Source organism: Ornithodoros turicata, chromosome 3 (assembly GCF_037126465.1).
Source record: "Ornithodoros turicata isolate Travis chromosome 3, ASM3712646v1, whole genome shotgun sequence".
NCBI classification, from domain to species: domain Eukaryota; kingdom Metazoa; phylum Arthropoda; class Arachnida; order Ixodida; family Argasidae; genus Ornithodoros; species Ornithodoros turicata.
This window is the reverse complement of record NC_088203.1, coordinates 82,479,582-82,493,985: the sequence shown is the minus strand read 5'-3', so window position 1 is coordinate 82,493,985 and position 14,404 is coordinate 82,479,582. Positions and strand designations below refer to the sequence as shown.

General features: G+C 48.4%; 1 long non-coding RNA gene across 1 annotated transcript; it reads left to right on the top strand.

Annotated features, from left to right (window-relative positions):
* The first annotated feature begins 890 nt into the window (after window positions 1–890).
* On the top strand, window positions 891–1,913 carry LOC135387405 (uncharacterized). Its single transcript, XR_010421099.1, has 3 exons — window positions 891–981; window positions 1,079–1,541; window positions 1,786–1,913. It is a non-coding gene; the product is annotated as an uncharacterized LOC135387405 (long non-coding RNA).
* Window positions 1,914–14,404: the final 12,491 nt, after the last annotated feature.

The following is a 14,404-nucleotide window of genomic DNA, read 5'->3' as shown; positions in this document are numbered from 1 at the left end:
ACATAAATCAATCGGTGGATACATTTACCTGCCACGGATCCCCTCTCATGTAGGCTCTAGTGGCAAGCAAATAAAACGGCCGATGAACTGCTGCTCGGCGGTAGCATCAGATTGCTAACCCCACGAGACAGTGATAGACAGTTTGTTCTTAATGAGATAGCACAAGCACATAACCCAGGGATTAGGGAAATCCTGCAAAATCATTGATTACATCTCCCGCTGAAAGAAGCTTCCCGCATACATGCATGAACCCTGCTTTTTAGGCTGCGACCAGGATGGAACCCTGGATAACGCAAATAACGCCATATAGTGGTGATCCTGCATTGGTCGCAGAAATAAACTAATGTTTCAAATCAAGGCGTTCCATAATTTCTTGTTGAACGTATGTGACATTCGCGCGTGCATTTATTCTCGATTCTCATTTTTCCGTTTCGAAATTTAACCACCACCACCAACAACAAAAAGAATACAAGCAAGGAACAATTGTCTCAAAAAAAACTTATTTACAGAGACATCTTGATCTCATAGTCACGAGGGCGTGCTTGCGAGAACATTAGTAAAATACAGCCAGTTTTTACCGTTTTAGAAGCGACAGAGAAAGAAAACTGCGAAGAAAGTTTTTATCCCACGGATATGGCAAGAATGTGTACAAAGCGAAATATAGAGAACAAAACCAACATCATTTCCGAGTATAAAAACTTGACGGCGGCTTTGAGCGACAAATAGTGAGTCACTGTTGATACAGCAAGACGAGCGCCGTAGCCAGCATTGTGACGTCACAAAACGGGGTATATACGTCAGTCCCCTTTTTAAACTAGAACGCATCAGTTGTAAATCACAGGTGATAACAACATTATATGCCTTCCTCATTTCGTTCCCAGTGACAGACTTCGCAGAAGAGCATGCAGAGCCTCATTCGCAGGGTGTCGACAAGGTGGGGTATTTTATTGCCCTTTGGAGTCTCATTGGCGCTTTTGTCAGGTACATTTCATCGGCCTTGTACTTGTCGTTTATGACGTAGCTGTATGGGTTATATAGTGGGGTCTCAGCCGTTCTTATCTTTAATATCTTTTCGCAGGACGAGAAGTCTTTTCATTGGAGCTTTACAAGCACGTCAAAGGGAGTCTCTCTCTGATGCGAAAACAATGCGGGAGATTTTCTTTTCAGATCGGCGCCTTATCTTCACTGGCGAAGCTTATCCTGCATATTGATGCGTCTGAAGACTGAGATGAATATGAAGGAATGAAGAACGGCTGCAGCAAAGTGGTGATATATTCAGGGATGAATCAGTCGGCGCTGTGCTGCTTTCTTTTTTTTCTTTTTTTTCATATAATCAATAATTAAGTTCAAATAATCAGTTTCATTATACTCTTTCTTGTTTGGTGATGGTTGTGGCAGTGGAAACAGCTTGCTTCTTTCTTGTTTGGTACCGTGGTAGGTCACATCGATACCCCACCACCACCACACACACACATCGTCATCCAGGTATACGCGAATATGGGAGGCATGTGGAGGCTTTGCTGGGAGCTGGGATGATATACGTATGTGAAGGACTATCGTTTTGAACTAAAGTGTGTTTCGGCGAGTTCCTGTGACCTCTCTAACACACCGAGCCAGTGATTTATCCAGACCCTCTACACCATCCTAACACCCCCAAATGTTCAGTGCCACTCCCCTAACTTTTTCATATGTGTACCCCCTACAGGGGGTGCAGTTGTGATTTCAGCTTTAGACATGTCGGTAACATGTTCAGGTGTAATGACCCCCCCCCCTCATTTTTTCTAGCACCCCTCCGTGCTTGGGATTCTGGATAAACCACTGCACCCATGCCTGCTGGACTTCTGGAACTTCTGGACCTGATACACGCTTCCGGTCAGGATATCCAACGGGTCAAGAGATCCACCGAGTCAGGAGATCCAACCGGTCACGTGACAGGCGAGTCAAAAGATCCAAAGCGTCAAGAGCTCCAACCGATCACGTGACAGGCGAGTCAAGAGATCCAACCAGTCAAAGCTTCATACTGGTCAGGATTCCCGACAGAAAAGAAAGTCCATCCCTTACAATGTTCATTTCAGAACGATTGCGCTACGTAGTATTAAATTAGGAAGCAATATGCCCGGTAACAGTGAATACTTTTCGGTGTTATTTCTCTTCTCACCACACACGCACACGCACAAAAAAAAAGTAAGCGAGAAAATCCTGAGGTTGTGCTGTAGGTTACGGCGGCGAGTCCCCCTTTTGCCTTTGCACGTTTATGTACATAGCCCCTAGCGCCGTAACACGCTATGCCAGAACGGATGCTTGTTACCAAGAATATTGAGCTCAACTTACAAAGAATCCTAGGCCCCAGGGCTTAAAACTTATCCTTGTCGCGTTCTTTTTATTGACCCCAACCCTTATCACGTTACTCTATTCCTTTACAGACCGTGCGGGAAAATACTGTCTGACTGTGCTGTTCAATCAACATTGACCTGTCACGTTCAGTGACCTCAACCCCAAAATGCAGGGTATACTGCTTGACTCAGAGTTGTCTTTGTACTTTTTTGTTCATTGGCGCAGCCGTCCCCACGTTATGCCAGAACTGAAGTTTGTTACCAATAATAATGGGCCCAGCCGCAAAGTTATTTGTCTTTGTCCTTTTGTGGACGGCAGGAAAAATTAGGGGAAAACTTGATACAGAAAACACACACACACAAACATAACAGATGTTGGGGAATATGAAGCTATCTTTCGTACCCTGACAGAGTCCATGATCAGACGGTTGCGCCATGTAGAACGTCTGTCGACAACAGCGACTTGGCTCTTCGACTACGAGCCTGCTGTGATACGTGAAGTGTTTGAATAATCAACGTGTTTGAAACAGCAGCCGGCCCACCCAACGATAGTGTACGTATAGTCCACGCTTAGTGTAGAAATAATCTCTGACACTAAGCGCTGTCAAAAAAAAAAAAAAAAAGACAGCACTCCTATAAATCCTGTGTTACGAACAGGTTGATATTAAAATGCAACCACCTGTTTTTAACACAAATGACATAAGAGAACTGTCGGCTTTTCTTTGACTGCTCTATGTGTTACAAAGTAAGTACACACATACACACACACACACATAAATGGGACTATGATGTGGTGGGTCAAAGTAAGTAACTAAGTCAATAAAAATGAGATGTTGATTTGCCACCTGCATTTGTATTCTATTTGTACCGCACGTAAAACGAGTCCCTCGTATTTCGATACGAGTAATTTCTGCTTAGCGATGTTAGAGTTAACGACGTAACATAAAGGGGTCAAGAGATCCAAGCCTGGCGAACCCGCAGACGAGTCAAGAGATCCAACCGGATCAAGAGATCCAACGGTGGATCTCTTGACTCGATCGATCTCTTGACCCGTTGGATCTCTTGACGTGGAATCCCTGATACACACCTGGAGCTGCTGGAACTCTAAACGTTTGACCTGCTGCGTACATTTTTCGTGCGCGTCATGCTCACTCATCAAAGCATATCAACCCGCATGAATTCGGGTGGGGGAACGTCGGGTCCCGCAGCCTAGGTGGGGAAGCTCCCCATGACATCATTATTCATCATCTAATTGTTGCCGCGACCAGCTCCGGTGGCATAGTGGTTAGGATGACCGCTTATCCACGCCGAAACCGGGAATTGAAGCGGGTTCGAATCCTCTCACCGGCTGTGCTGTCTCGGGTTTTCCCTGGGTTTTACGGCGGTCTCTCCGGACGAATGCCGGCACAGCTCCCCCTAAAGTCGACGCAGGCTGCATACTAACCCCACTCTGTCCCCTACTCCTTCCTGATGTCCTCTCTCCATCTGTACTCGTCCGTACGCCGCTCATAGCCACAGTTGCTTCGCGGCGCCTACGCGGAATAAAACAAGAAGTAATTCTTGTTGTGAAATGTGTTCTGAGAATGTTTCCTGTGCGATTATAGCTCGACGTCCGCATATAACGCCATTACGTCCATATTTCGGGGCCACCCAACACCCTTATAAGCAAGGTGTCGAACCGAACCCGAACCCGAACCGAAAACCGTACCCGAACCGTTATTTTTGCCGGAACCGAACCCGAACCCGAACCGAAATTTTCGGAACACTGCTGAACCCGAACCGGAGCAGAACCATAAAAAATAATAGCGGTAACCGGTTCGCAACAAAACGGTTCGGACATAGAAGTCAGCACAAGAGTTCCTCTTTATCCCCGAACGAAGACATCGGTATCATCATCGCGCGCCTGTATCATGGATTTCAGAAATTTTTACCTACCAGTCAGACGACGACGTATAGTAAGTATACTTTCAGCATCTTTTTAACATGTTGAAGCGCAGTTGTCCTTGTGAGCGCCGCGGCTGGCGCCCCACGCACGTGGTGATGCGGCGTCTACTCTTCAGAGACGAGGTGCCACGCGGACGCATGCAACAGGAATGGAGTAGGCCAGTTATGTAGCAAAAAACGACGAATATGTGATCAAATAAGCGCCCAAGATTTCTTTTTACACGTGAGCAGTAAAAATTAAACACGTCAGAAACATGAGAAGTGGAGAAGGGGCGTACGCAGAACGGTGCCTGTTTGATTGGTCGTGGTTTGAAAAGTAAATGTGGTTCTGCTTATTGGTAGTGCAGTTGTGTCGTCATACATTGCCTTTGTGAGATGGATTAACTAGTACACTGCTGTGAGCTCGGACAGAGTAAGGCTGGCAGGCTTATTTTCGACATGCTTCAGTACGGTTTCAGAGCGATTCACGCTGCGAAGGCAGTGTGCCGGAAGGTACTGTCGTCTATCTTACGCTGTCCATCTTATTAGGCTTCGTTTAAGTTTATCTTGCTGGCACTGTGCGTGTGAAAAAGAGATTTTGGGAACAGAAAGTAGCGGGACAACACCGCTTCATCAGCGTGGACTCTATTTGCAATAAGTGTTCATCCATTTCTTATTTCTCTCGCTAAAGAGCTACCTCACCGCTAAAGACGTCAATGCAGACAACAGCAGTAAGCTATTAGCCACGCATTTCCTGATAAAAGCAGTTTTATGGAACATATAAAACGGAAGCGTTGAACCGGTTCGCGAACCGGTTCGGGGCTGCGAACCGGTTTGCGAACCGGTTCGGTTTTTGGCGTGGCCGAACCGGAACTGAACCGGAACGAAATCAAAACAACGCGAACCCGAACCCGAACCGAACCCGTATTTTTTGCGGTTCGACACCCTGCTTATAAGGTTATTACTCCCATAATTCAATTCGCCAACCTTAGTGGCCGACCAGTGGTGGATGAGCTGGTACCGTGCCCGCCTACTGATCCCTATGTTGATCCCCCCTGTGGGTTCGAACACGGCCGAGGACGCCGACCACTTTGAAAGAGGGTAAAAATTGCTTAGACACGTCATCTTCCGCGTGGGACGTTAAATACGCTGGTGTCTGTATAGTACATATGCTGAGATTTGAGCGTTAAAATTTTGTCTGTGTGTTTTTGTTTGTAAAAACCATAGTTGTCTCGCGACGTAAATTTACAGCACCACTCTCATAATGAAATCCACATTCCAGTTTAAAGGTGTCGGAATATAACTTCGAGAAACTGCCGTATTTTCCGGTGTATAGCGCGCGCGTTATACGTTAGGTTAATGTGGCTTTTACACCGACTTTTAAACACCTCCTCGGTGTCGGCGCGTCCAGCCTCTGTTCCACGTGGTGTGTGCGCGATGACCTCCTCCATCACGTCCTCCTGGTCTGCGGACAGTACGAGCGCGAGCGGGCCCTCATGGAAACTGCTCTTCAACACGCCGATCAACGCCAGTTCGACTTAGCCAAAATTCTCGGGCCATGGTCGGACCCCTCAAATCTGATGCAAGGCCTAAGAGCTGTTTCTGAGTTGCTCTCCAGCACTGGATTAATGGACGAACTCTAATAGGACACCTTTCCGTCATCATCCCTTTCTCATCCCTTCCACAAGCGCAATGGTGCAGTGTTCCGCCATAACGGCGGAGAATGACCCACCACATCATCATGCCATTTATGTGTGTGTGTGTGTGTGTTATACAGTAAAAAATGCTGTGAAGAGCTCCTGCGCGTTATCTAACGGTGCGCGTTATACACGGAAATATTTTCCTGCAGAGTTCTTCCTAAGGTCGGTGACGTACAAATTCTAGCCTCTTCCAGGGTGTGCTGTGTGACTTTCTCCCAGATCTGTCAGGGTCAGTTAACAAAACTGGCAAAAGGGCACCGGACTTCGTAAAAAGTTAATGATGCTGCTTAAGGTCAATCAACCTGAATCCATTTCAGAAAGCTGGCGTGATTGAGAAGGGACGCAAAACCGAAAGCGGAGAGGCGCCTGAAGTATACTATATGACACCGACTCTGTTGCATCTGAGTTTAACGGCTTTGTCTAAATGTGCTTCAAATAATGCATATGCATATATGATACACCGCCTTGGTTTATCGTGTGCACTGGTGGCAGCACAGAAGCTTGTAGCAACATTGCGGGGCGCGTTATACATGGAACTTTTTTCCCATTCGGCCCGTTTTTAGGGGTGCGCGTTATACACCCGAAAATACGGTAGTGCTTCAATTCAGCACCGAACGACAATGCACGCCACGCAGAGTAACTTTTCCCTCAAAATTATCTCGCTTGCAACTACTACAGACAACGGCCCCCCAAGTTTCTAACCAAGTCTCACTCTGAAGAACTCTGTGTGCTCAATAGAAATATTGGCCATTAAGAATTGACGTATCAATCTTTCCCGAATAACGTATCGCATGCCTGGCAGCGCGTTTCAAAGTGATCGAACGTTCCAATTAGCTCAAGACGTAATGGAAGGCTCCGTTCACGTATGGCGAACTAAACGAACTCCATTCCGCGTTACGTAAAGCACACTCTGGGAGTCATTTCTTTTGCGCTCTCCCTTTAATGCTCCGCTGCGAAGTGGATGCATTCCCATTAGAAAACGAAGCTCTCTCTGTGCTTTTTTTTATCTCATCCACGCGTGCACAATGCAGAGCGAACGGGTGACTGAAACGTATCTAGCCAATCAGCTACGCACATGCTAATTTTGCGAGTCAGCGTGAACGAAATTAGTGGGAGTCGGGCTGCCGCGGTGGATGCTGCCTCTGGTTCGATGGTCGAAATTGACTGGAGCCTTACTAAACTATGGACTTTGGGGATCTTTAAATGTCGGACCTTTGTGTTGGCTTTTTCTTTGTATCTGCGACACGCATGCTTCGTCTCGCGGTGTGGCCTTCACGGGCTTGGCCGCTCCGACACGGTTGTACGCTCCAACTGGGCTCTGTTGGCAGACATTGAGTTCGTGATCATGGACTGTGATCTGTATTGTGATGCAAGAGAAGTGCTACGAGACTGGATGAATGACATCACCGAGACATCGTTCACGCTGGCATCGGTGCTAGGCACCCTGGACCGATATCACGCTGCATCGTCACGCTGCTTTGCATCCAGCAATGTTTTTATGGACACTGGTCTCCTTTGCACTCTTTAGTATTGAACAGGACTCATATTGTGATTTTTACGCCTTTGTGCACAGCCATTATTCAGCCATTAGAGCTTCATGTCATAGCACGAACTATAGTATCATTACATGTGCATGTGCTACACTCTTGCTTGTGCTGGGCTTGACTGGACGTTCATTTCGGTGGATTGCGGCGTACCTGTAGGGTCAGAAGGTGTTCATGCGCACAGGCAGCGGTGACTGTCAGTGGCAAATTGGGGTGCCTCAAGGTGGTATCCTCAGCCCTTTGCTCTTGAATGTGGTACTCTTGTTCCTTCCCCAGCTGCTGCCACGGGGAGTGAAGGCTGACTCACACTGCTGCGGTTACGGGTGTGCTTGCCTGTTACATCCGCTGACAGCGAATCATTGCAACGGAAAATCCTTCCGGATGGAACAAAGGTAAACGTAAGACGCTACACAGGAATGTGAATCAGCCTTGAGAGTCAGTTTCTACATGGATGAAAACTGCCTTTGGTCTTCAGGAAAACAACGGCCGGTACTGCAGCGTGCAGCCTGAGCTTCAGGGTTCCCGTGACCTGGTGTTGCGGTTTCTCACAACGCGGGGTATGGACGTCTCTACGGTAAAAACAGTCATCCTTCCGTTCACGCGGAAACGGCAGCCCAGGTTCCAGCTGGTGGTAAATGGATGTGCTGTGTCACGAGTTGCACATCACAGGTTCCTTTGCGTCATTGTGGGTCGCTCGCGCTCGTGGAGACCAGAAGTTCTAAGCAGCCTCAAGAACAAGTTGGGGCTCCAACGATGGGGCTCCTCCTGTATACATCCATGCTTGCCTACATACCGATTTGGTACGATCTCCCCTCACATACCACCTCCCAGTTCTAGTGTAGTGTGTATGCATTATGTAACATGCATAGTGTGTAACATGTAGTGTGTATGCATGTGTACATGTGTGTATATGGATATAGATGTATAGATATATAGTGTGTATATTGTGTATACATGTGTAGTGTTGTCACTAATGTGCACGCGTTTTTTTTATTATCTTTTTGTTATTTAATTCTTCTCAGGGTGATACACGTTTATTAACTGTGTGCATTATTTCTCGTATAACACCAAGTCGCAGTTATGTTACGCCTATGTCGTGCACCCCGTTGTGTACTGACCCTTGTGGTCACTCAACGTATAACCAAAATAAATAATAAACAAAGCGTCTGAGGAAAACCCATGAAAAACCCCAGACAGCACAGCCGGCACCGGGATTCGAAGCCGGGTACATCCCAGTCTCGACGTGACATGGTCAGCACGTTAACCACTGAGCAACGCGAGCGGGTCACCACATCACTACTTTCGTCACAACGGTTCAGGAGTAAAGGGCTGTTTATACTCCAACGGCATACAACAAACATAAACGCCCAACGTAGCTCGTGCAGCGTCGCTCTGCGCGATCGGGCGCGATCGGGCGCGATGCAGCGCTGGCTTTGATGTGCCGTTTACACTTCGTCGTGAACCAGCGCGACGTTTGCTTCCTCGAGCCGTGCCTGGCCATGGCCGCAGCACGTTTTCTTCCTCGTCGTCCGAAGTTTTCAACACGCTGCCTCGTGTCGACGCACGTGAAACTCAAAAATTCGTTTCGAATACCGATCGCCGAGCAAAGTATTGCGGTATGTGGGTCAGATGCGGTTCATTTTCGGCTATCGAAAGGGTGTCGACAAGTATCAAACCAGCCACGATGTGCGCCTCATGGCACGTCGGCTAAAAGATGTTGTAGAACGACCCTCCCACTTTTGAAGAAGTCGTGCTGATGCTTAGCTCTCGACTGTACCAAGTAAACTCCTCTCGGCTTCCACAAGTTAGTATTGTAGGATTCGAAATACGGCAGCTGTCGAAAAACCAATACAGCGGCTGGATTCGAACTCTTGAGATCAAGTGCGCTAACCAGAAACACTATACTGGCCTGGCTAGCCGACAACTTATCAAAGGGACTCATTCAACGAATAGGACACGCGCACTCGCCCTCTTCAGACTCTCACTTCATATGCCCTTGTAGAGGAGGTGGTGTCCCTCTACATGAGTCCCGACCGGCGATGATGGTATGCCACGGAGAGGCGATGACGGTGGCCATGGCCGCGCCGGTGGAACTGAGGAGCGGGTGCTCCAGGCGCGTGTCCATCCTCGACGTTGTCCACCGGCCGCCATATCACCCCCCCCCCCCCTCAGACGCGGAGCGGCGATAAAGCAGAAGATGTCCACTACTTCACTAGAGGAGAGCAGCGAGGGCGACCGTGGTTGACATGCATGGTTGAACAGGTTGACGGCCCGGCACGCCTTGGCGAAGAATTACAGCTGAGGAGTCATCACGTTCCTGTAGTCTGAGAAGAGCGGTGAGTAGAGTGAGGCGCTGTGGAAGTGGTGGTCCCGCGGTGCCGATACCGGCATGGGAGCCGAAGCTCTGAGAGTCCTAGGGGAGGAGAGGGTGAGGCTGTGCGAGCCGTGGAGAGATGTCGAGACGCCGGCTGAAGCGTGCCGTGGCGTCAGCTGCCGCGACTGCCGCGACCGCCGCGACCGGCAGGTGAGCGCGAGGCTCGAGTGTCGCGACCGGCAGTGAAGGAGCGCCGGGATGCGGTGAACATCGGGCAGAAGTGATGGCTGATGAAGCTGTGGGGCGCGTGTGTGCTGGTTGGTAATGCTTTGTAGGAGAGAGTATAGATCGGTATGCAGCAGTCCGGTTGCCGAGCTCAGGAAACCATTCGGGAACGAGAAGAGGATGTTGAATGCAATGCACGAATGAGAGTCGTGGCAGTGGGTCTGGACAGGTGAGGTTGCGGATACGTGGACAGCATCACGCCCGATCGGTTGCCGTATCACAGTTGCCGTATTGTAGCGTCGGACAGGAAATGGTAGAGGGCTTCCAGGCTGCGCGCCAGTGTACCGTCGGTGCTGCACTTGCGGGAAGGTTGCCAAATTTGGGATGGTAAAAGGACCGAATTATCCGAACACGGTATTCGTTGTTCGGGTCACCAAATGTAGAGGACGCTGGTGCTCCCCTACATGGTTCCCGACCGGCGATGATGGTATGCCACGGAGAGGCGATGACGGTGGCCTATCTCCATGGCCGCGCCGGTGGAACTGAGGAGCGGGTGCTCCAGGCGCGTGTCCATCCTCGACGTTGTCCACCGGCCGCCATACTCTATTCACATTTTCTCCTACATGTTTTCTCATACACACATGCATACAACACAGGACGACGGTAATGGTATGTGGTGGACATGATGAAATGTACAGCTGCTCTGAGGCTGGAACACGGAAACGGAACAACATAACAGATGCCTCGACGTGCCTAAGAACATGGAATATTGAAATATGTTCCAAATTGAAATATGCTCTTTCATGTTCTTATAGGCACCTTGAGGCGTGAGTTGTGTTCAGCTGTTTGTGTGCTTCAGCCTCTGGATAGTCGTGTCCATGAAATCAGCAGTGGCGTCACTAGAGGGGTGCCGGGGGGGGGGGGGGCGGTCCGCACCGGGTGACGCGACGGAAAGGTGTGGCGCGCCACACCAGTACTGCCGCTTCCGTCCTCTCTCTGCAGCGCGGTAACGCCAAAAGCAACGCGCGTAGCCGTCTGCGAGCACGTGCTTTTTTCTTCTGCGTGTTGTGTAATATTGTTATTCATTGGGTATCGCCTCGTACGGATAGAAATCCTGTCAATGGGGGGAGAAGTGACGCAAAGAGCTCCCGCGCCGGGTGACGCACACGCTAGTGACGCCACTGAAGCTCAGTATGCGTTATAAAAGTAGGTCACGCGCAGCTCCTCAGTTTCCCACTCTCCCCCATTGCCCATGGAGCCACCTCATTGGTTCCGACCCCAATACGGAGGTTGAGGCGCACGTGGTTTCTCCTGTGGACCAATGCTGGTGTACGGGTACCCCTTATTGCTGCCTTGTGAGTGGACGAACACTTCGCCACGTGGTTTCGCTACCGAACTATACCCTCTCCACTGCGCAGAGACAAAACTGTCGTGGTGGGGCGTATTGCGCACCGAAAATATGGCATCGACTATGACAGAGGCGCTTTCGCTCTCTCCCTCAGTCTCCACTTCCTCTTCATGGCAAGGTGCGAGGCGTACCTATTTCCATGGTAACGGTCTGCACCTCCGGAAGAAAATTCTTCGTTTGGCTTAGCTCTCTGTCCATTGAGCGTTAGACAGTGCGTTTTTCTTTGCTCTCCCTCTCTCTCTCTCTCTTTTTTTTTTAACCACCGTGCTCCGGAGACGCATATCACTTTGCTTATTGAATATCGGGATCACGAAAAGAGTGCATTAAAGGCACCATCGTGCAGTTGAGGTGCTGTTTCAAAAAAATTTAGCTGATTTAGATTTAAATATTTAGCCTGAGCCCTCTGTACTCTTACGCCACAGTTTCCATCCAAAATGCATTCATTGTTTTTAGAAAAATAAAAATTACGGGCAACGCTATGTCGAAGTGGTCACCAACTGCGAATTGTCCGACAAGTACGGCGGCATAACTACATTGCATGCGGACAACACTGGGTCTAAAATGAAATAAGTTGCCTATGTGTCGGCTACGTAGCCATCACGAGCAGCACGTCAGTCAGGGACATAGATCACTGTTGCCTTACGAATTGGGGGTTATTTCCTAGCAGATGTACAACTGACAACTTCTGTGACACTGTGTTCGCACGGTATCTGACATTGTGCAGTGAGTGTCTCCCCATTCCTTTCCCTGTTTTCCTTTATGCTTGCTCCTGCTTCACCCACTCTACCTCTTTCCTGTTTCCTGTTTTTGTTTGTTTGTTTGTTTGTTTGTTTGTTTGTTTGTTTGTTTGCTTGTTTATTTGTTCTTCTTTTTTTTTCTGGCTCTATTTTTTCACCCACAAACGCGTTTTCGAGTAGCCAGTTCTGACTGGGTCGGGAGTAACCTCTCCATATTTTTCTTTCTTTTCCAATCCAATCCAATCCAATCCAAATCCTACCAGATGTCGCCACGAGCCGTTTTAATTCACGTTTGCTAGCAAATTAAAAATATTAAATGTTCCGTTGTTGCTTGTTGCTCTGGGCTTACCAGCAACAAGCTGTTAACCTAAACCGTCAACATAAACTGCCTATCATCTGCTTTGCGGTACCGTTAAACATATGCCGTTCCAGATGACTTCTGAACCCCTTTGAATAGCTGGCACCCACGGCAGGGTTCTATCCCGCAACCTAAGTCAGCACTGCGAGAGGGGCGAGGGTCGCATTGCAGAAATCTCATCCGCGAACCACCTTACTGCTAGACGCGCCGGTGATGGAGCACTTTTGTCCAATACTGTAGGGTGTGTGGCACATTTGGTGTGGGGCCCTTGTGTCAACTAGCGAAAGCAAGATGTCCGGAGCCAGGAAACACTCTAAAATGCTAGCACGTTAGTTGCCATGGTTACCAAAGCAACCAGGTTTTTCCTTTGACGTGCTCATCAGCCTTCCCTTTAAAATGAGTCACTGCGAGACTTGTTCAACAAACCTGTCACATGGAAATTGAAAAGCACTTGAGGTCTCAGCCTATAGAAAACTAATTAACATGGGAGGGGGGATATATTTATTAGAGCAAAGAAAAAAAGGAGGAAAGGTCAGTTAAACGGTATGTCGGCTTGCTATTCCGCAAAAAAAAAAAAAGGAAATAAAGAACAGAATTAGGAAATAAAGGATGAGCTAACAAAAGGTGAAAGAAGGATGAGATAGACAAATAAGATTTAAAATAAAATGGTGAGGATAATGTGTATGAGGGTGAGATGTGAGGGTCGGGCACTGACGAATGAGATAACACGACCTGAGTTCACAGGCTGCGCATGAGACCTGTGTCGCTGAAGAACGTCAAAACTGCTTTGGTCACAGACCGCTGTGTGGGATGTCGTCCTGCGTCGACCAGACTGGCCAGAGAAAAGTCTGTGCACCGCAGCTCGAGTAGGCGTCGTCTGAGCGTGGCTCGACGGGTGTCGAAACTGCGGCCGTCGATGAGAAGATGTGACATGGGAGGGACATATTACAATTGTACCAACAATAAGAGAGAGAGAGAGAAACAGATGCGGAAAGAGAGCCTGAACACAGCACGCCGTTCACCACAACCCTTGCATGCGTATCACCTAATGTGGATATTTCGTATATATATTTGGTAACCGTATCGCGTTACTCTTTCAAATTTATAGCGGCGGTAGTATTGCGCTACTTTTTCGTGGAGTAGCAGGTAGCGGTATTCCGTTAGTTCGCTTTAGTAGCGGATACTACTCTGCTTTTGAGTGGGAGACGAAAGTAGATTAAACAGAGTGAGAAACTGATATGTTTGGTAACCCATAAAAACAGTAATAAATAAATAAATAAACAGTACAGGGAAACAAACAGGGGCGGATATACGACGACGCACTGAACTGACAAACAATACTTTAAGGCCCATTTCGCACCAACCTTTTTCTCGGCCGTGTTTTTAACGGAGCCAAAACTGGCCCATTGGAGCCTACGGATCTCGATTGCCTTCAGGTTCTATTTTTCAAGCGAACGAACGACAAATACGGCAGTGTGAAATCGGACACGACGATGCACTGGACTGACAAACTATAGACGACCCTCTGTTTACAAACATGTGACGTCAGGAGAAGACCGGTTCGAGGTTATATTTTGCTGTGGTGGGCAAGAAGCGGGAAAAATGCGTCGGCTGATATGCTGATAATGCCACCAGCATGCTTTGCGCGGCGGCGAAACGTATAATCGATGACCTAGGGGTTCAGGTCGTCAATACTTTTGTTCTGAAACGCATAAAGCACAAGCCCATCCCTCTCCAATGACTGGCCGTCAACACAAGTGTCCCTCTATCTTTGTAAAGTTAGCATCTCTGATATCACTGCTACGAATGGTTCAGTGAGCATAGGCTCGAAAGCGTGTTATCATCAACTTCTTTAGGGACCA